At 34.6% G+C, this 21,782-nt stretch overlaps 1 pseudogene; it reads right to left on the bottom strand.

Annotated features, from left to right (window-relative positions):
* Window positions 1–7,391: 7,391 nt before the first annotated feature.
* LOC134722302 (glutathione S-transferase omega-1-like) lies at window positions 7,392–19,085 on the bottom strand (annotated as a pseudogene).
* Window positions 19,086–21,782: the final 2,697 nt, after the last annotated feature.

Genomic DNA, 21,782 nt, shown 5'->3' with positions numbered 1-21,782 from the left:
TAAAGTACGGCCTTCAACACGGAGCCTTGGCTCACACCGAACAACAAGCTATAAAGGGCCCCAAAATTACTAGTGTAAAACCATCCAAACGGGAAAACCAACGGCCTAATCTATATAAACAAAACGAGAAACGAGAAACACGTATATATTACATAAACAAACGACAACTACTGTACATCAGATTAAAGTCCATATCTCAGATACTATAAGCAATAGGGCTAGTATGTTCAACGTATGGAAGGACTGTAAGGTGTACATGTCCAACTGGCAGGTGTCATCTGATCTTGACCTCATTTTCATGGTTCAGTGGTTATAGTTAAGATTTTGTGTTTTGGCCTGTTTCTCTGATAATTTATGCAATAGGTCTACTATATTTGTTGTATGGAATGATTGTAAGGTGTATATGTCTAGCGGGCAGATGTCATTTGACCTTGACCTCATTTTCATGGTTCAGTAGTTATAGTTAAGTTTTTGAGTTTTGGTCTTTTTATCTAATACTATATGTCAAAGGTCAACTATATTTGGTGTATGGAAATATTTTATGATATATATGTCAGTCCCGCACGTTTTATTTGACCATGACCTTTATTTCACGGTTCAATGCACAGTGTTAAGTTTTTGTGTTTTGGTCTATTTTTCTTTAACTATAAGTAATAGGTCAACTATATTTAATGTGTGGAAGCATTGTTAGCTGTACATGTCTGCCTGGCATGGTTCATATGACCTTGACCTCATTTTCATGGTTCATTGGTCTTTGTTTATCTATCTTGGTTAATGTTAAGTTTATGTGACAGTTGTAATAAAGCTTTATACATAGGACTATCAACATAATATCAATGATTAGTAAAGAAGGCGAGACATTTCAGTGTGTGCACTCTTGTTATAAAATAGTTACCAAAAGATGTTAAAATGTCTTAAGTTTGATTGTTTATTAAGTCATAATTTTCTTGAGTTTAGTTTTCATAATCTGATGAGTTTTAACAATTTTTGAATGTGTTAGTATGTTTTATCTGCTACATTTCGTTGAAGTTTGTGTAAAACAGAAAATCGCAACAGTACGGATTGTTTTCATACATCCGATACAGTCATACAGAATGTTCCTTGCAATGCAGTCATAACCAGTCTATGGAAGAAGCGTATCGATAAAAACTTTTCTTATATCACAAAGCGATATTGTATAATATCAATTGTAAATATGCAGACATTCCATGCGGAAAATGTTGTTTTCGGCAACGAAAAATTAAGAAAATACTAACTTTAAAACTTATTGTTCAAACAACAAAAAGTATAAATATACATTGAGAAGTTAGTTAAAAGCTAAAGTTTATGTCCGTGTAAAATTTGAAGTACTGGGTTTTTCTTATAAACATAAATAAACAATGCGATACTTTTTAAATATCAATGCGATACTTTTAAAATATCATAGCAGTGTTTTTCTTATATCAAAATTAGTACCGATTAGTAAAGACTGTTTTACCCATATTTTGACAATTTTACCTATTATGTTTGTTTTGTTCATGCATCGCCGTAAATATGACAGAATTTGATGAGACTGTCATACACGTGAGAGGTTAAGCGCTATAAAACCAGGTTCAATCCACCATTTTCAAAACTTGAAAATGCCAGTACTGAGTCAGAAATATGACAGTTGTTATCTATTCGTTTGGTGTGTTTTATCATTTGATTTTACCATTTATTAAGGGACTTTCTGTTTTGAATTTTCCTCGGAGTTCAGTATTTTTGTGATTTTACTTCTTAGTAGTTTTGTATGTAAAAAAAAGCAGTTTTAAGACCATTGCTTAAATTCAAATTGTTTTTGGTAACATCTTACAAATTTCTCAATTAGTTTTGGAAGCAAAACTAATCAAATAAGGGTTTAATGAACAATGCCGTAATCAAATCGCTAAGTATCAAAATGATCGTTCACATATATAACATTTAGCAAATTTCATAATGATCCGCACCGAAAAAATATATATCCGATATGCTTGCAACGCACGCATGGAAGACTTTCATTGGATAACAATAAAACTAACTTGTGACAAAAATGAATCATACTGTCCTCGTTCAGATTGATTCGACAAAATCTGACCTATACTTTTGAATCTCCCTTTTTTTTTTTACAAATTAGACCATTGATTTTCCTGTTTGAATGGTTTAACACTAGTAATGTACTTGTTCCTATGTAGCGTGGTGTTCGCTGTGAGCCAAGGCTCCGTATTTAAGGACCTACTTTGATCTATAATGTATAAAAAAGAAGATGTGGTATGATTGCCAATGAGACATCTATCAACAATAGACAAAAAACGACACAAACATTAACAACTATAGGTCACCGTATGGCCTTCAACAATGGGCAAACCCCATTCCGCATAGTCAGCTATAGACCCCGATAAGACAATGTAAAACAATTCAAACGAGAAAACTAACGGCCTTATTTATGTAAAAAAAATGAACGAAAAACAAATATGTAACACATAAACAAACGACAACCACTGAATTACAGGCTCCTGACTTGGGACAGGCACATACATAAATAATGTGGCGGGGTTAAACATGTAAGCGGGATCCCAACCCCCCTCTGACCTGGGACAGTGGTATGACAGTACAACATAAGAACGAACTATAAAAATCAGTTGAAAAAGGCTAAACTCATAGGTTTACTTGAAATAAATTATTACTTTGATGGAAAGTTTTCTCATTCGAACTCATGCACCATCTTCTTATATCTATAAACCTTTAAAGTTTTCCCTTATAAATAACTGCTTTCCAGTCCTCCAACTGAACGATCTAAATGTACGAATATAGAAAAGATGTATACACATTTTTATCGTCAAAAGACATTTATATCTTATTTATTTGTGTTCTAAACATTTATTTTTAGCTCACCTGGCCTAAAAGGCTAAGTGAGCTTTTCTCATCACTTGGCGTCCGTCGTCCGTCCTCCGTCATCGTCGTCCGTCCTCCGTCATCGTCGTCGTTAACTTTTACAAAAATCTTCTCCTCTGAAACTACTGGGCCAAATTAAACCAAACTTGGCCACAATCATCATTGATGTATCTAGTTAAAACAATTTTTTTTACCCGGCCAACCAACCGAGATGGCCACCATGGCTAAAAATAGAACATAGGGGGTAAAATGCAGTTTTTAGCTTATAACTCAAAAACCAAAGCATTTAGAGCAAATCTGACACGCGGTAAAATTGTTAATCAGGTCAAGATCTATCTGCCCTGTAATTTTTAGATGAATCAGACAACCGATTGTTGGGTTGCTGCCCCTAAATTGGTAATTTTAAGGAAATTTTACTGTTTTTGGTTATTATCTTGAATATTATTATAGATGGAGATAAACTGTAAACAGCAATAGTGTTCAGCAAAGTAAGATTTACAAATAAGTCAAACATGACCAAAATGGTTAGTTGACCCCTTTAGGAGTTATTGCCCTTTATAGTCAATTTTTAACCTTCTTTCGTAAATCTCCATGATCTTTTACAAAAATCTTCTCTGAAACTACCAGGCCAAATTAAACCAAACTTGGCCACAATCATCATTGATGTATCTAGTTTAAAAGTTGTGTTTTTTTACCCGGCCAACTAACCAAGATGGCCGCCACGGCTAAAAATAAAACAGAGAGGTTAAATGCAGTTTTTGGTTATTACTCAAAAACCAAAGCATTTGGAGCAAATCTGACAATGGTTAAAATTGTTTATCTGGTCAAGATCTATCTGCCCTGTAATTTTAAGATGAATGGGACAACCCGTTGTTGGGTTGCTGCCCCTGAATTGGCAATTTTAAGGAAAGTTTGCTGTTTTTGGATATTATCTTGAATATTATTATGGATAGAGATAAACTGTAAACAGCAAAAATGTTCATCAAAGTAAGATTTACAAATAAGTCAGCAGAACCAAAATGGTCAGTTGACCCGTTTAGGAGTTATTGCCCTTTATAGTTAATTTTTAACCATTTTTTGTAAATCTTAGTTATCTTTTACAAAAATCTTCTCCTCTGAAACTACTGGGCCAAATTTTACCAAACATAGCCAGAATCATTATTAGGCTATCTAGTTTAAAAATTGTATTTTGTGACCGGGCAAACCAACCAAGATGGCCGATACTGCTAAAAATAGAACATAGGGGGAAAATGCAGCTTTTGAAAAACCAAAGCATTTAGAGCAATCTGACATGTGGTAGAATTGTTTATCTGGTCAAGATCTATCTGCCCTGAAATTTTTAGATGAATCGGACAACTCGTTGTTAGGTTGCTGCCCCTAAATTGGTAATTTATGTAATTTGGAGCTGTATTGGATTGGATTGTTGAAATGAATGTTTCTTTTAAGTAATGATATTGTTTGTCTATTTCGATATTCTGTATAGTCAGCTATGAAAGGCCCGATAAGACAATGTAAAATATTTAAACGAGAAAACTAACGGCCTTTTTAAATAAAAAAATGAACGAAAAATAAATATGTAACACATAAACAAACGACAACAACTGAATCACATGCTACTGGCTTCGGACAGGCACATACATAAATAATGTGGCGGGGGTTAAACATGTTATTTAGTCGGTTAAACCATGTGATTGAAAACAATAGACTGAAAATATTATTAACACTTTCATCTATCATTAGGGTCAAGAAACATTTTTGAAATAATAAGTTCATGTAAGCGTTAATTTTGTTACAGTTACGAAATTTTAGTGATATTGATCCTAAAACATTAAACCGGTCATGATCTAAGTTTGTGAATTATGTTTGCAGTTTTCTTGACATGCATTGTAACGTGTCATCGTATTCATTTTATATTAGAAAACTATAGCAGTTATATTAGAAAAGTATCGCATTCATAAATTTTTGATATTAAAAAATCCTCGCTATGATATTAGACAAATATCGCATTGATATTTTAAAATATAGCAGTATCGTTGACTTATAGGTGATTTTGGCATAGCAAACAATTGAATTCATCTCAATTGCATTCCACTGAATTTGCTATTGATAGAATGTGTACATCTACAAATAATAAATCGTGCATTTATGTTTCATTTATTCAATAATTCAATTTTCTCCTTGAAATACACCTTACTTGTTATTACATGAAATAACTCATGGAAATTCTACACCAGACGGATGTCGTGTTAAATGTCGACCTGTTTTAAGAAAAGAGTCATTACTTTATACAGAGAAATCAGCCTTTCTTCGTACAAATGCTAACATTCGTCTGAAATTTCCCACAATACAACTCGTTGATATAAGACAATATCGCTCGTTGATATAAGACAAGCTCTTACCGAATTGCTTCTTCCATAGACTGATAACTCTCTTAGAAAAGATTGGCGAAGACACCGGAGCACTAATAAATCAAAAATAACCTGACAACGCCTTGCTAAAAATGAAAGAAGACAAACAGACAAACAATAGAACACATGACACAACATAGAACACTCAAGAATAAGCAACACGAACCCAACCAAAAACTAGTGGGCTAGAAGGTTCACATTAAATAAATTTGTATACCCCGGGATATTTCGACGCAAGTCGACTTTTCCTTTAATTTGTTTGTTATATTGCGATGACATTTGATTTATATGACATCAAATAATAGTGCTTCATATTGATACTATCCCTTTGAGGACATATTCGGATATTCAGTTGAACTTTTGATATCATTATTATTTATGCAGTATACTGATCTTATGTATCTGGCTAGCTGGCAAAGAAAGATTCTTCGGATGTATCATCATATGGGGTTTGTCATACTGCGACCTATGAAATAAAAACCTTTGTATATGAATTATTTCATTGTGATGTTTGGTTACTGTCCTTTTGACGTTGATCTAAATATTCTGTACATTTATTATTGGCATTTCTCGCAGGAGATACTTAATTGTTTCATTATCTAAGGAGACGAAATTGTTATAGATTTTGTCGAGGAATATAATACGCGTATATAACTGTAAAACATATTTGAAAATTTCTGCATTTTTCTAAATTGTGATCAGCTCTGTGTATCTCATTGTATGCATACACATATGTTTGCACTGGGCGTTAAGCACAAGTGTTTGAAAGTGTTAAATGTACTTGTATAGGTTTGCTTCTGCATTTTATGTATTAATTATTTTTTTCTGATTTATCAATTGATTGTAGCTTCTTTTATGTCAGTTATTTTCAACATTACCTTATAATAGTGTTGTTTTCAATTTTTATAAGCAACAATAAGAACAGTTGTTTATCTATAATTATTTCTATGGGCTGTGATATGCACAAGATTGATCCATGCATGACATTTCAAAAAGTAAATATTTTGGAAATTATTCGAAATGTAATGAATATTACCATGAAAATACACAGTTTCTAATCATTCTGACTCAATACATTATTTTATGTCATTCATTGACAACAGCCAAATATTTGTTAAAAGCCGTTGCTATTGTTCCGTTTGACCAACCTGTGAATTTCAGCAGGGGTTTTGTTTTCGTTTATTGTTGGTATTTTGTATATTTTTATAAAAATTAATAGTAAAATATGGTTTGAATGCCAGTAAGACATCTATCCACCAATTTCAAATGTGGATGTAAGTCATTATAGGTAACTCTACACAACCTTGAACTATGAAAAGTAGACATTATAAAGTATTAACAACACAGTTTTACAAGTATTAATACATTATCAACAAACTTTAAATCACAGATACTCTAAACAGGTTGTGAATCATTTAGAAGCGGTATTTTTTAGGTTTGCCACATCGAACAAACCTCGTAGTCAACAACTGAAAATTTAATGACTTGGTACGTGTATATTTAAAACATGATGTGGCGGATTTTAACTATAAATAGAGGTTTCAGGGATTTAGAAGAGTTATGAAATAAAAGGAAAAAAATTGAATGAATACCCTTTCAGAGATAAAAAAAAACCTCTTAAATGTCGTTAATGTTACAGACGACGAAGAGGTACAAAGCTAAAACACAAAAATGATTTTTTCTCTAAACTGCACATTCATTGGAGAGGGTTTATAAATTAAAAAAGAAAGTAAAATTGTACAATTAAAGTTTATATTTTGTCTGAAAATATGTGTATTCATAGAAGGAGACCGTTCTTTTTTATAGAAACAATTATAACCAAAACGCTTCTTCTCTAATCCTCCCAATAGCTGCCAACTATAAAAGTTTCATTCCAATTAAATAAAGGAAACAGAACCACCCATCCAAAACCCTTTTTGTCCTTGATTTAAACTTTGTGTACGTTAAATAGCAATGAAATTTTATTAATTTTATTAGAATACAACTGTATAAGTTTAAGTTCATCCCAATAAAACAAAGGAACTCAAGTTACCATTACCATATACCAAGTTACCATGTGTTGCAATCCTCTAAAATTTTATTTAGAATTTAAAATGAATTAAAAATTTGCATTTATTATATTTCTAAATCTTCATAACAATAATTTTCAACATACATACAAAGTTCTCTATAGATACTGAATTGTAAATTGAGCCTGTCTTTAACTTGAGACCCTCGAGACTTGTCTTAAACACATAAATAAATATTTTGAATAAGTCAATGATTCTTCAACAGTCATCTTTGTTCATAACCCATTAAAGACCGAAATCATAATTTGGTTGTCCAGTCATATGGGATTTCATATAAACCAGATGAGCCTGGTCATCAAATAGTGTGGCTTTTACTGCTGGTAAATTTCTCATCCTGGCAACCCACTGATTTAAATTTGGGAATGTTTCTTCTGGTAGCATTTCAATATTCATTGTCTTTAAAGGACTCATTCTCTCAAACCATGGCCATACAAAGAAATCCAACATGGCTACTTTGTCTCCTAAAACAAAACAAAAATTTACAAAATAATGAAAAAAGTTCATTCTTTCTTTATTTGACTTACTTTCATTTATATCTGTTTACCAACTACAGTCAGTGCCCATAGACTTCTATATAGAACATTGACTGTAAATAGTTCCACATTGAAGTCCATCAACCCTGAAGTAACCAAACATTTTACATAAAAGTCATAAACTAGCTATTTCCAGAGCATTGGTACTACACATGTATCTGTTTTGCAGAACAGAGTCTTGGTCGCATTAAACAAATATGTTAGTTAGAACAGTTATTCTAAACAAATTATTCCCTTGGGAACATATACTGTAATATTCAAGTGGAAATAATAATTTCTGGAACTTATATCATCTTCTATTTCATGACAGCTTTTGTTTTATTATTAACAATTTATTTTGTCTTGTACGAGAAATTCAAATACCTCCAAAATATGCTCCTCTTTTTTCAATAGCTTTTTCAAAGATTTCCAGATTTTTGTTTAATTCTGTTTTACTACCTCTTCTTTTCCCTGTGATCTTAAAAATTTGTAGAAATTCGTCACAAGCTGGAAAATATTAAAAATAAAAAATATTGATTATCAAAACTGATGCATTTATTATAATAATACCTTGTTTAACTTAGTTGGTGTTTTATCTGTATTTAGATTTTAGAGATATCTACTGAATGCAATCAGAATATAGATATAGGAAGATGTTGTGTGAGTGCCAATAAGACAACTCTCCATCCAAATAACAATTTATAAAAGTAAACCATTATAGGGCAATGTACGGCCTTCATCACGGAGCCTTGGCTCACACCAAACAACAAGTTATGAAGGGTCCCAAAATTACTAGTGTGAAACCATTCAAACGGGAAAACCAAAGGTCTAAATGATACCATATAAATCTTGAAATTTTTAAAGCACCCGGTTGATAAATATAGAAATAAGTAAGAATCTAAGGTTCCAACTCCCTCAGGCAAAGTTGATCCTCAATGAATTTGGATATTCTTGTGGTCATATACATGTAGCTCCTAACATATCATGTATTTTTATATCACTCGCTTTTAAATCATTGGGTACAAGTGTTCTTGGTGAAGAAAAATCCAGAAAGATTTCTAATTTATAAAGTGTTACTTTCATAGTCATGACATTTGGACGTTTGCCCATCACTGATAACCTTATTGTGAGTCTAGATTTCTATTTTTAGTTTTCTTGTATTGACTGATTGTTATCTCATTCAAGAAAATTGCAAAGTTCATTTTACAAAATGAAAGTTGTTATGAGGGTCTGGAAGGGGACTTTATTAGGTAATTTTTTTGTATTCTCTTTTTTTTGGCCCATTATTCTCTAATATTAATTTTTATGGTCTATGTTTTTTTTTTTTTTTTTATATTACATGAATGAAGTAAATCAAAAGCAGCATACAAACAAGGAAACATAGACATCTCTATGTGTTATTGAATTATATACATCTGGATCAATAACTTTCATACCTTAAATGTTTGGGTTTCTAAAAAAGGATAAATACATGGGAGTTTTTAAATAAAAACATAGGGTCTAAAGTAAACTAAGTTGTAGAGAGCTGTAGCATACAGGTAACAATGTTTTGGTTGATTAATTTACATCCAATGAAATGAAATGAAGTTTTGATTTTTATGGAATTAGAAACAAACTATTTTTTTTAAATAGTTTAGATCCTTGATTTTCCTGTTTGAATGGTTTTACACTAGTAATTTAGGGACCCTTTATAGCTTGCTGTTCGGTGTGCGCCAATGCTCTGTGTTGAAAACCGTACTTTGACCTATAATGCTTTACTTTTTACTTATTGTGATTTGGATGTCTCATAGGTATTCATACTAAATTTTCTTATATCTTTATACTTGAATATGCAAGTTTTCTCTTATTTTTGTGTTCTTGGTTAACTACTATTTGATTGTTGTATACCCCATATATGTTTTTCCATTTAATGAATGGCTTTTATTTATTTTGAATTTATTGAACCATAAAACTAATTTTTGACTCTTCACAATGAATAATCCGCGAAGCGGATTATGTAAAATGTGAAGAGTCAAAAATTAGTTTTATGGTTCAATAAAATCAAAATAAATTATTGCCATTCATTATAAATAAATTTCTATCAAAAATAAGGCTCAAAGAACTTTTTATATTATTTATCTTGACAATAACAACGTACACACATGTTGGTGTATGAATACACAACGTCAAAGTGGGCATGTCGCCATTAAAATTGACAACATTGAAAATAAAACTAATAATTTTAACCAATCAGAAGACAGTAAATACACAAAATTTATTTATATTCTGAATAAAGGCAAACTATTTGAGAAAATAAGATGAATTTGCATACATTTACTATTTCAACTGAATAATAAACTAGATTTATACATGTAATTAAGAGAATAATAACCTATAGATATAGGAAGATGTGGTGTGAGTGCCAATGAGACAACTATCCATCCAAATAACAATTTAAAAAGTAAACCATTATAGGTTAAAGTACGGCCTTCAACACGGAGCCTTGGCTCACACCGAACAACAAGCTATAAAGGGCCCCGAAATTACTAGTGTAAAACCATACAAACGGGAAAACCAACGGTCTAATCTATATAAACAAAACGAGAAACGAGAAACACGTATATATTACATAAACAAACGACAACTACTGTACATCAGATTCCTGACTTAGGACAATGCAAACATTTGCAGCGGGATTAAACGTTTTAATGGATCCAAACCTTCTCCCTTTTTCTGAAACAATAGCATAACATCACAACATAGAAAAACATACGATAAAATATCAATTGGCAGACTTAACTCAATCAAAAAACGTATGATTACACAATGAACGAATAAATTTGATCTGCGATATCTGAATACAAATGCACAATTAATTAAATATTAGAGACAAACATTCATGATCAAAAAGCTAACAAACAAATTCAAACACACTGAGAAATATTTAACCAATCAATTATATACATATAAGTAAGAGCAATAACTTGCCATTATAATCTAATAACATTTCTATTTCAACTGAATAATGAACTAGATATATGTTATGAAGAGAATAATAGGCTAAATTTATAAGTAAGACCAATACCTTGCCATTATTCTCTAATAACATTTTGTCTCTTGCTCTCCTGTAAGGATCAGATGGTGTAAGTTTTTCTTGTGTATAAATGTCATCTAGATATTCATTACACACAACAGAGTCGTATACAATTTTATCATCCTGATCCAGCACTGGAACAAGACCAAGAGGATTCCTTTGAAGGAACCAGTCAGGTTTTTCCTTCAAATCAACATTTATTGTTTCAAATCTGAAATAAAAATAAACAAAATGACACAACATCAATGACAAGTTTTCCTTCAGTTGTCTGTTAGTATCAAACAACACTGTTTTAAACCATGGTATGTATTCCCCAAAAATGCCAAGATACACTCAAATATATATATAATGAGTCATAAGGACGCTCGTGGGTACAAAAAATTCAGCAAAAAATTAAACATTTGTTTTAAGATTACAATTACATTATTTAACTCATAGGTGACCTATTTTTTTTAATATTTTTTTCAAATAAGCTGTTCATAAACTAAAGTCCTAATTGGTTTATTGGTTGTTGTCAGTTTCTGTTTATTGTCCAACTTTGTTGTAATTTATGAAGATTTTCAGCTTCCCAGTCGATATACACTGAAAACTGTGACCTACATGTATTGATATTCGTTTTCGTGTCAGTTGCTTAACGTTTTTAAATTTATGTACACATTTGACTCTATCAAATTATCAACTAATAAGACATTCTTATATTCTATTGAATAACTTTCACGTTACTCAATATAGGGTCGGGTGGGGAGGGTATATAAGTTTATCATAATTATATGTTAAAAAGAAGTATTGCTATTCAAAACACAATATTTCTGAATATTTACTTCAATTCAATTAAAATTGTTGAAAAGTTAACCACTTTTCTGCAAAAGAAATGTCATTACAAATAGAAAAAAAACCATACCCCCCTCTTTTCCATAAACTAAGTTGGTACGATAATTTATTTACAATGGGTCTTGTATTTGCCAAACACTGTCAGCGGATGGTAATAATTCATGTGTTTGTTTCTTTATGCATTTGCAGTAATATTTGTATTGTGTATGGATAATAAATTTTAAAAGGTTTATACTTTATATCTAGATTAATAAGTGAGTTTTATTTCACATTCTAAATGACCTGAAGGGCGTATTAAAACCTGACCGTATTATAAAGGAATATCCCACTTTAGTGTGGTCGGTATTACCAATGTTATTTCAACTGATCGGGCGGAGCTAGGTTTTAATTTGCATAAGGACAGTCTATTTGAAGATGTATGTGATAAGGATGATTGCCGTTATAATTATTACTGATTTCTAATCACCTATCAGTGTCATGAAAGGAATTTACAAAAGAGTTACTGTATACTTCATTGATGAGTTTATCCTATTACACCTATCTATAGATGGACTGGTTTATTGCTAGCGAACCGGTTAAACTCCGCCCAGTCAAGTGAAATAAATTGAGTAATAAGCTATGATACAAAATTTTGAAAATCTTTATAAAAAATAATATTTGTTGACGGTATATACTAGTACATAAAGTAATGTATGTCAGAGGTGCAGTTACAGACATAATGTAGGAAGATATAACTCAGCTAAAGGAAAACGTTGTAACAGGTGTAACAAGAAAGGTTAATTATCGAAGATGCGTTGGAGCAGGTTAGCTCTACGTAGCACCAGCCTAGGGTAGTATGAATATTCATCAGTTTTATAAAGCAACGCGAGATACGAGATCACGTCATTGGCGCGATAATTATCTGAAAGAACTCTCAGCAAGCGTTAAACAAAACAAATTTTTTTTCCTAAGATGACGGGCATATATCACTGGAACAAAGACGATATGAAAATTAGATAATAAGCGATTTGAATACTGAATTAGCTTAGATATTGTACAGGGCCAGCAATTATTATTGGCATTCAAAAGACGATTTAAAAAAGGGGGGAGTTTCACACAACGAAATAAGACTATGCATTCGAGGGATACTCTTTTATTAATATGAAAATATACAGAAGAGCTATATTACACAAGCGACAGTAACTATACGGAAAGGGGGGGGGGGGGGGGTCCCTCCAGTCCTGGTCAATCGTCCACATTAATTTGAAAAAAAAACTGTTCCCCTTATGCAGAAGATTTATTGGCTATATGTCTGATCTGTAGTCAAGTCCCTATGCTACAGTCATGTCTGGATGATTCCCTTTATAGACCACCAAAGTTTTCTCACTAGAAGGGGGGGCAAACCAACCTGCTCCCCCTAAATCTGTTTTAGAGACACATATACACTTGTATCTTTGTCTCAGAACAAACTAATCTAAAACCAAACCTTAGCCTAACTCAGTAACTGATTAGACCAATAAATATGATGTCCAGAAAGTCTTTTTTGTCATAATTATCTAGACTACTACCACTTATGATCCCACCATAAACATATGGCCAAACTGAAAGGGGTTGGGGGCTAGTGTGCTTGTTTCATCTTGTGCACAGTTACATGTTTTGGTACATGTACATGTATGTATACAGACATCTGGCTGGTGTAAACCACACAGTCTGACACCCCATTCATATACATTTATTGTACATTTATTTTTCTATGTAAAGGATCCATATGTATATTTAGCTGCCTACTCAAATTCTTTTATTGTTCTGATGTGTTTTTTTTTCTTTAAATCTGATAAACACAAAGAGTGAAAACCCTCTGACACCTGTGAAGACAGGAAGTATCTTTATTAATAATTTAAATATACTTATATACATGCTCTTAAAAGGAAAATTTACAAATCATATGTTTTGTTCAAAGTAAGCTGATCACTTTTTGTTTAGTTTTAAGTAAAAACTAGGAGTAAGGGAATTCTGACAATTTAAAAAAAATCAATCTAATGTCAAATATATTAATTTCACTAGTCCACTTAACCATGTTGATACAAAAAGGTAAAGTGCAAGGAGTACATGTATTTATTTTTCTGCATTTCTTGTTTCAGCAACTGCTGTACCTTTCCAGTTACTTATTATGTGTTGTGTATTTATTTACAATGGACTATAACACTTTTGAGTGACTGGACAGGTTGAATATATTCATCTATAGAAAAAGATACTGGAGAGATTGGTAATAGTTTAAGACAGCTGCAATTGAAGGTTCACAAATTCAGGTGATCACATAAGCCTTAAAAGTTATATAAATAGCCCAGGCTAGGGGTCATCAGACATCAGTTGTATCAAAAGCCTAGGGTAGTGGTCAATTATAAAGAATCAAAATCAATAATGGTCTAGGGTAGTCAATTATATGAAATGATTAGTTAACAAAGCCATGTCACTAGCCTAGGGTAGTGCCCATTATTTAGGAATCACTAGTTACAGTCATATCACTACTAGTCTAGGGTAGTGCCCAATTATCAGGAATCACCAGCTGTGAACAAAGTCATGTCACTAGCCTAGGTTAGTGGTCAATTATCTTGAATGATCAGTCAACAAAATCATGTCACTAGCCTAGGGAAGTGGTCAATTATCTGGAGTGATCAGTTAACATAGTCATGTCACAAGCCTAGGGAAGTGGTCAATTATCTGGAGTGATCAGTCAACAAATTCATGTCACTAGCCTAGGGAAGTGGTCAATTATCTGGAGTGATCAGTCAACAAATTCATGTCACTAGCCTAGGGAAGTGGTCAATTATCTGGAGTGATCAGTCAACAAAGCCATGTCACTAGCCTAGGGAAGTGGTCAATCATCTGGAGTGATCAGTCAACAAAATCATGTCACTAGCCTAGGATAGTGGTCAACTATCTGGAGTGATCAGTCAACAAAGTCATGTCACTAGCCTAGGGTAGTGGTCAATTATCTGGAGTGATTAGTCAACAAAGCCATGTGACTAGCCTATGATAGTGGTCAACTATCTGGAGTGATCAGTCAACAAAGTCATGTCACTAGCCTAGGGTAGTGGTCAATTATCTGGAGTGATTAGTCAACAAATTCATGTCACTAGCCTAGGGTAGTGGTCAACTATCTGGAGTGATCAGTAAACAAAATCATGTCACTAGCCTAGGGAAGTGGTCAATTATCTGGAGTGATCAGTCAACAAATTCATGTCACTAGCTTAGGGTAGTGGTCAACTATCTGGAGTGATCAGTCAACAAAGCCATGTCACTAGCCTAGGGAAGTGGTCAATCATCTGGAGTGATCAGTCAACAAAATCATGTCACTAGCCTAGGATAGTGGTCAACTATCTGGAGTGATCAGTCAACAAAGTCATGTCACTAGCCTAGGGTAGTGGTCAATTATCTGGAGTGATTAGTCAACAAAGCCATGTGACTAGCCTATGATAGTGGTCAACTATCTGGAGTGATCAGTCAACAAAGTCATGTCACTAGCCTAGGGTAGTGGTCAATTATCTGGAGTGATCAGTCAACAAAGTCATGTCACTAGCTTAGGGTAGTGGTCAACTATCTGGAGTGATCAGTCAACAAAATCATGTCACTAGCCTAGGGTAGTGGTCAATTATCTGGAGATCTGGAGTGATCAGTCAACAATTCATGTCACTAGCCTAGGGTAGTGGTCAATTATCAGAAATCACCAGTAAACAAAGCCATGTCACTAGCTAGTAGCTTAGGATAGTGATCAATTATCTGGAGTGATCGGTCAACAAATTCATGTCACTAGCCTAGGGAAGTGGTCAATCATCTGGAGAGATCAGTCAACAAAATCATGTCACTAGCCTAGGGTAGTGGTCAACTATCTGGAGTGATTAGTCAACAAATTCATGTCACTAGCCTAGGAAAGTGTTCAACTATCTGGAGTGATCAGTCAACAAATTCATGTCACTAGCCTAGGGAAGTGGTCAATCATCTGGAGTGATTAGTCAACAAAGCCATGTCACAAGCCTAGGGTAATGGTCAACTATCTGGAGTGATTAGTCAACAAATTCATGTCACTAGCCTAGGGTAGTGGTCAATTATCTGGAGTGATCAGTCAACAAAGTCATGTCATAAGCCTAGGGTAGTGGTCAATTATCTGGAGTGATCAGTCAACAAAGTCATGTCACTAGCCTAGGGAAGTGGTCAATTATCTGGAGTGATTAGTCAACAAAGCCATGTGACTAGCCTAGGGAAGTGGTCAACTATCTGGAGTGATTAGTCAACAAATTCATGTCACTAGCCTAGGATAGTGGTCAACTATCTGGAGTGATCAGTCAACAAAGCCATGTCACTAGCCTAGGATAGTGGTCAACTATCTGGAGTGATCAGTCAACAAAGTCATGTCACTAGCCTAGGGTAGTGGTCAACTATCTGGAGTGATCAGTCAACAAAATCATGTCACTAGCCTAGGGAAGTGGTCAATTATCGCGAGTGATCAGACAAATAAAGTCATGTCACTAGCCTAGGGTAGTGGTCAATTATCTGGAGTGATCAGTCAACAAATTCATGTCACTAGCCTAGGGAAGTGGTCAATCATCTGGAGTGATCAGTCAACAAAATCATGTCACTAGCCTAGGGTAGTGGTCAACTATCTGGAGTGATCAGTCAACAAAGTCATGTCACTAGCCTAGGGTAGTGGTCAACTATCTGGAGTGATCAGTCAACAAAATCATGTCACTAGCCTAGGGAAGTGGTCAATTATCTGGAGTGATTAGTCAACAATTCATGTCACTAGCCTAGGGTAGTGGTCAATCATCTGGAGTGATCAGTCAACAAAATCATGTCACTAGCCTAGGGTAGTGGTCAACTATCTGGAGTGATCAGTCAACAAAGTCATGTCACTAGCCTAGGGTAGTGGTCAATTATCTGGAGTGATCAGTCAACAAATTGATGTCACTAGCCTAGGGAAGTGGTCAATTATCTGGAGTGATTAGTCAACAAAGCCATGTCACTAGCCTAGGGTAGTGGTCAACTATCTGGAGTGATCAGTCAACAAAATCATGTCACTAGCCTAGGGTAGTGGTCAACTATCTGAAGTGATCAGTCAACAAAGTCATGTCACTAGCCTAGGGTAGTGGTCAACTATCTGGAGTGATCAGTCAACAAAGTAATGTCACTAGCCTAGGGTAGTGGTCAACTATCTGGGGTGCTCAGTCAACAAAGTCATGTCACTATCTTAGGGTAGTGGTCAATTATCAGGAATCACCAGTAAACAAAGCCATTTCACTAGTCAGTAGTCTAACGTTGTGCCCAATTATCAGGAATCACAAGTGAACAAAGTCTTTTCACTAGCATTGGTTAGTGGTCAACAAAATCATGTCTTTAGCCTTGGGTAGTGGTTAATTATCTTGAATGATAAGTTAACAAAGACATGTCACTAGCCTAGGGTAGTGGTCAATTATCTGGTCTGACCAGTTAACAAAGTCATGTCACTACCTTAGGGTAGTGGTCAATTCTCAGGAATCACCAGTAAACAAAGCCATTTCACTAGCCAGTAGCCTAGGGTAGTGCCCAATTATCAGGAATCACAAGTGAACAAAGTATTTTCACTAGCATTGGTTAGTGGTCAACAAAATCATGTCTTTAGCCTTAGGGTAGTGGTCAATTATCAGGGATCACCAGTTAACAATTTCGTGTCAATTATCAGTTATCTGCAGTTATCAAAGTCTTGTCACTAGCCTATAGTAGTGGTCAATTGTCAGGTGTGATCAGTTACCAAAGTCATGTAACTAGCTTAGGGTATTGGTCAATTATATGAAATGAGCAGTTTACAAAGTCATGTCACTAGCCTATGGTACCGGGTAGTGGTCAATTATCAGGGATCACCAGTTAACATTTTCGTGTCACTAGGCTAGGGTATTGGTCAATAATCAGGAATCACCCGTTAACAAAGCCATGTCACTAGCCTAGGGTAGTGGTCAACTATCAGGAATCGCCAGTTTAAAAAACCATGTCACTAGCCTAGGGTAGTTGTCAATTGTCATCAGTGATCCTTTAACAAAGTCATATCGCTAACGGCTAGCCTTGGGTAGTGATCGATTATCTGAAATGATCATTTAACAAAGTCATTTCACTAGCCTATAGCTAGGGTATTGGTCTATTATCAGGAATTACCAGTTATCGAAGTCATGTCACCACCCTAGGGTAGTGATCAGTTACCAAACGTAGTTCTACCATTTAAGTACAAGCAGACATGATGACATTCATGTATAATAAGCCAGTTTGAAATCCAGTTAATAGTTATCAAATGTACCAGGATTATAATTTTATACGCTAGACGCGCGTTTCGTCTACATAAGACTCATCAGTGACGCTCAGATCAAAATAGGTAAAAAGCCAAACAAATACAAAGTTGAAGAGCATTGAGGACCCAAAATTCCAAAAAGTTGTGCCAAATACGGCTAAGGTAATCTACTCCTGGGGTAAGAAAATCCTCAGTTTTTCGAATAATTCAAAGTTTTGTAAACAGAAAATTTATAAAAATGAGCATATAATTGATATTCATGTCAACACCACATTGTTGAATAATGATTAATCTTTTTTTAGAAACTGTACGTATTTGAGTTGTTTGAATGATGTCCATTGGACCTGTACACTAAATCTCCTTGGCTAAAGCTAAGAAAAAAAAATTACAATTTCCTTACTAGTATTTCTTTTTTAATTATTTAAAACAACATTTTTTTCATGATTAGGATAATGATACATTACTGACAACACTCCTATGCTAGTGATATATTATTGACAACCATAGGCTAGTGATATATTACTAACAACAGCCGTAGGCTTGTGATATATTATTGACACCCCTATGCTAGTGATATATAATTAACAAACCTAGGCTAGTGACACATTACTGACAACACCCGTAGGCATATGATATATTATTGACAACCCTAGGCTAGTGACACATTACTGACACTATCCATCCCCAGGTTGGTGATATACCGGTACTATTGACAACACCAATAGGCTAGTAATATGTTAGTGACAGCCTATTTCAACCCTAGGCTATTGACACACCACTGACAACTTCCTTAAACTAGTTATATGACATGTTACTGACAACTACCGTTTGCTAATGATACGACAAGTTTCTAACAGCTACCCTAGACTAGTGCATGAGTGAAAACATTTCTATGCTAGTGTCACATTATTGACAACACCCCTCAGCCGGTGACACACTAGTGAATACATCCCTATGCTCGTGACACATACTGACCGCACCCCTAGGCTAATGACACATTACTTACAACATCCCTAAGTTAGTGACAACACCACTTACCTAGTGATCACTCCTATCAATTGACCACTTCTATAGGCTAGTGACAAGACACTGATAACTGCAGATTACTGACAAATAGACACCAAATTGTTTACTGGTGATCCCTGATAATTGACCACTACCCTAGGCTAGTGACATGACTTTGTTAACTGATCATTCAAGATAATTGACCACTATCCTAGGCTACAGATATGATTTTAGTGACTGATCACTCCAGATAATTGACCATTAACCTATGCTAGTGACATGACTTTGTTCACTGGTGATTCCTGATAATTGGGCACTCCCCTAGCCTACTGGCTAGTGACATGGCTTTGTTTACTGGTGATTCCTAATAATTGACCACTTCCCTAGGCTAGTGACATGACTCTGTTGACTGATCATTCAAGATAATTGACCACTGCCCTAGGATGGTGACATGAATTTGTTGACTGATCACTCCAGATAATTGACTACTTCCCAAGGCTAGTGACATGACTTTGTTAACTGATCACTCCAGATAATTGACAACTACCCTAGGCTAGTGACATGGATTTGTTAACCTATCACTCTAGATAATTGACCACTACCCTAGGCTAGTGACATGACTTTGTTGACTGATCACTCCAGATAATTGACCACTACCCTAGGCTAGTGACATGACTTTGTTGACTGATCACTCCAGATGATTGACCACTTCCCTAGGCTTGTGGCATGACTTTGTTGACTGATCACTCATGATAATTGACCACTACTCTAGGCTAGTGACATGATTTTATTGACTGATCGCTCTAGATGATTGACAACTTCCCTAGACTAGTGACATGACTTTGTTGACTGATTACTCCAGATAATTGATCACTTCCCTAGGGTAGTGACATGGCTTTGTTGACTGATCACTCCAGATAATTGACCATTACCCTAGCCTTGTGACATGACTGTTGACTGATCACTCCAGATGATTGACCACTACCCTAGGCTAGTTACATGACTTTGTTGACTGATCACTCCAGATGATTGACCACTTCCCTAGGCTTATGACATGACTTTGTTGACTGATCAGTCATGAGAATTGACCACTACCCTAGGCTGGTGACATGACTTTGTTGACTGATCACTCCAGATAATTGACCACTACCCTAGGCTAGTGACATGACTATGTTAACTGATCACTCCTGATAAGTGACCACTACCCTAGGCTAGTGACATGACTTTGTTGACTGATCACTCCAGATAATTGACCACTACCCTAGGCTAGTGACATGACTTTGTTGACTGATCACTCCAGATGATTGACCACTTCCCTAGGCTAGTGACATGGCTTTGTGGACTAATCACTCTAGACAATTGACCACTACCCTAGGGTAGTGACATGACTTTGTTGACTGATCACTCCAAATAATTGACCACTACCTTAGGCTAGTGACATGACTTTGCTGACTGATCACTCCAGATAATTGACCACTACCCTAGGCTAATGACATGACTTTGTTGACTGATCATTCAAGATAATTGACCACTAACCTAGGCTAGTGACATGACTTTGTTCACAGCTGGTGATTCCTGATAATTGGGCACTACTCTAGGCTAGTAGTGATATGACTGTAACTAGTGATTCCTGAATAATGGGCAATACCCTTGGCTAGTCAAGTGACATGGCTTTGTTACCAAATCATTTCAGATAATTGACTACCCTAGACCATTATTGATTTTGATAACTGGCGATTCCTTATAATTGACCACTACCCTAGGCTTTTGATATAACTGATGTCTGATGACCCCTAGCCTGGGCTAATTATTTGACTTTTAAGGCTCATATGATCACCTGAATTTGTGTACCTTCAATTGCAGCTGTCTTAAACTATTACCAATCCCTCCAGTATCTTTTTCTATAGATGAAAATAATCAACCTGTCCAGTCACTCAAAAGTGTTATAGTCCATTGTAAATAAATACACAACACATAATAAGTAACTGGAAAGGTACAGCAATTGCTGAAACAAGAAATGCAGAAAAATAAATACATGTACTCCTTGCACTTTACCTTTTTGTTTTAACATGGTTAAGTGGACTAGTGAAATTAATATATTTGACATTAGATTGATTTTTTTTTAAATTGTCAGAATTCCCTTACTCCTAGATTTTACTTAAAACTAAACAAAAAGTGATCAGCTTACTTTGAACAAAATATATCATTTGTAAATTTTCCTTTTAAGAGCATGTATATAAGTATATTTAAATTATTAATAAAGATACTTCCTGTCTTCACAGGTGTCAGAGGGTTTTCACTCTTTGTGTTTATCAGATTTAAAGAAAAAACCCACATCAGAACAATAAAAGAATTTGAGTAGGCAGCTAAATATACATATGGATACTTACATACAAAAATAAATGTACAATAAATGTATATGAATGGGGTGTCAGACTGTGGTTTACACCAGCCAGATGTCTGTATACATACATGTACATGTACCAAAGCATGTAACTGTGCACAAGATGAAACAAGCACACTAGCCTCCAACCCCTTTGGTCATATGTTTATGGTGGGATCATAAGTGGTAGTAGTCTAGATAATTATGACAAAAAAGCCTTTCTAGACATCATATTTATTGGTCTAATCAGTTACAGGAACAGGTTGGTTTGCCCCCCCTCCCCTCTAGTGAGGAAACTTTGGAGGTCTATAAAGGGAATC

Source organism: Mytilus trossulus, chromosome 6, assembly GCF_036588685.1.
Source record: "Mytilus trossulus isolate FHL-02 chromosome 6, PNRI_Mtr1.1.1.hap1, whole genome shotgun sequence".
NCBI lineage: Eukaryota > Metazoa > Mollusca > Bivalvia > Mytilida > Mytilidae > Mytilus > Mytilus trossulus.
The sequence above is the reverse complement of the archived record's forward strand: the minus strand, read 5'-3'. Positions and strand labels throughout refer to the sequence as shown.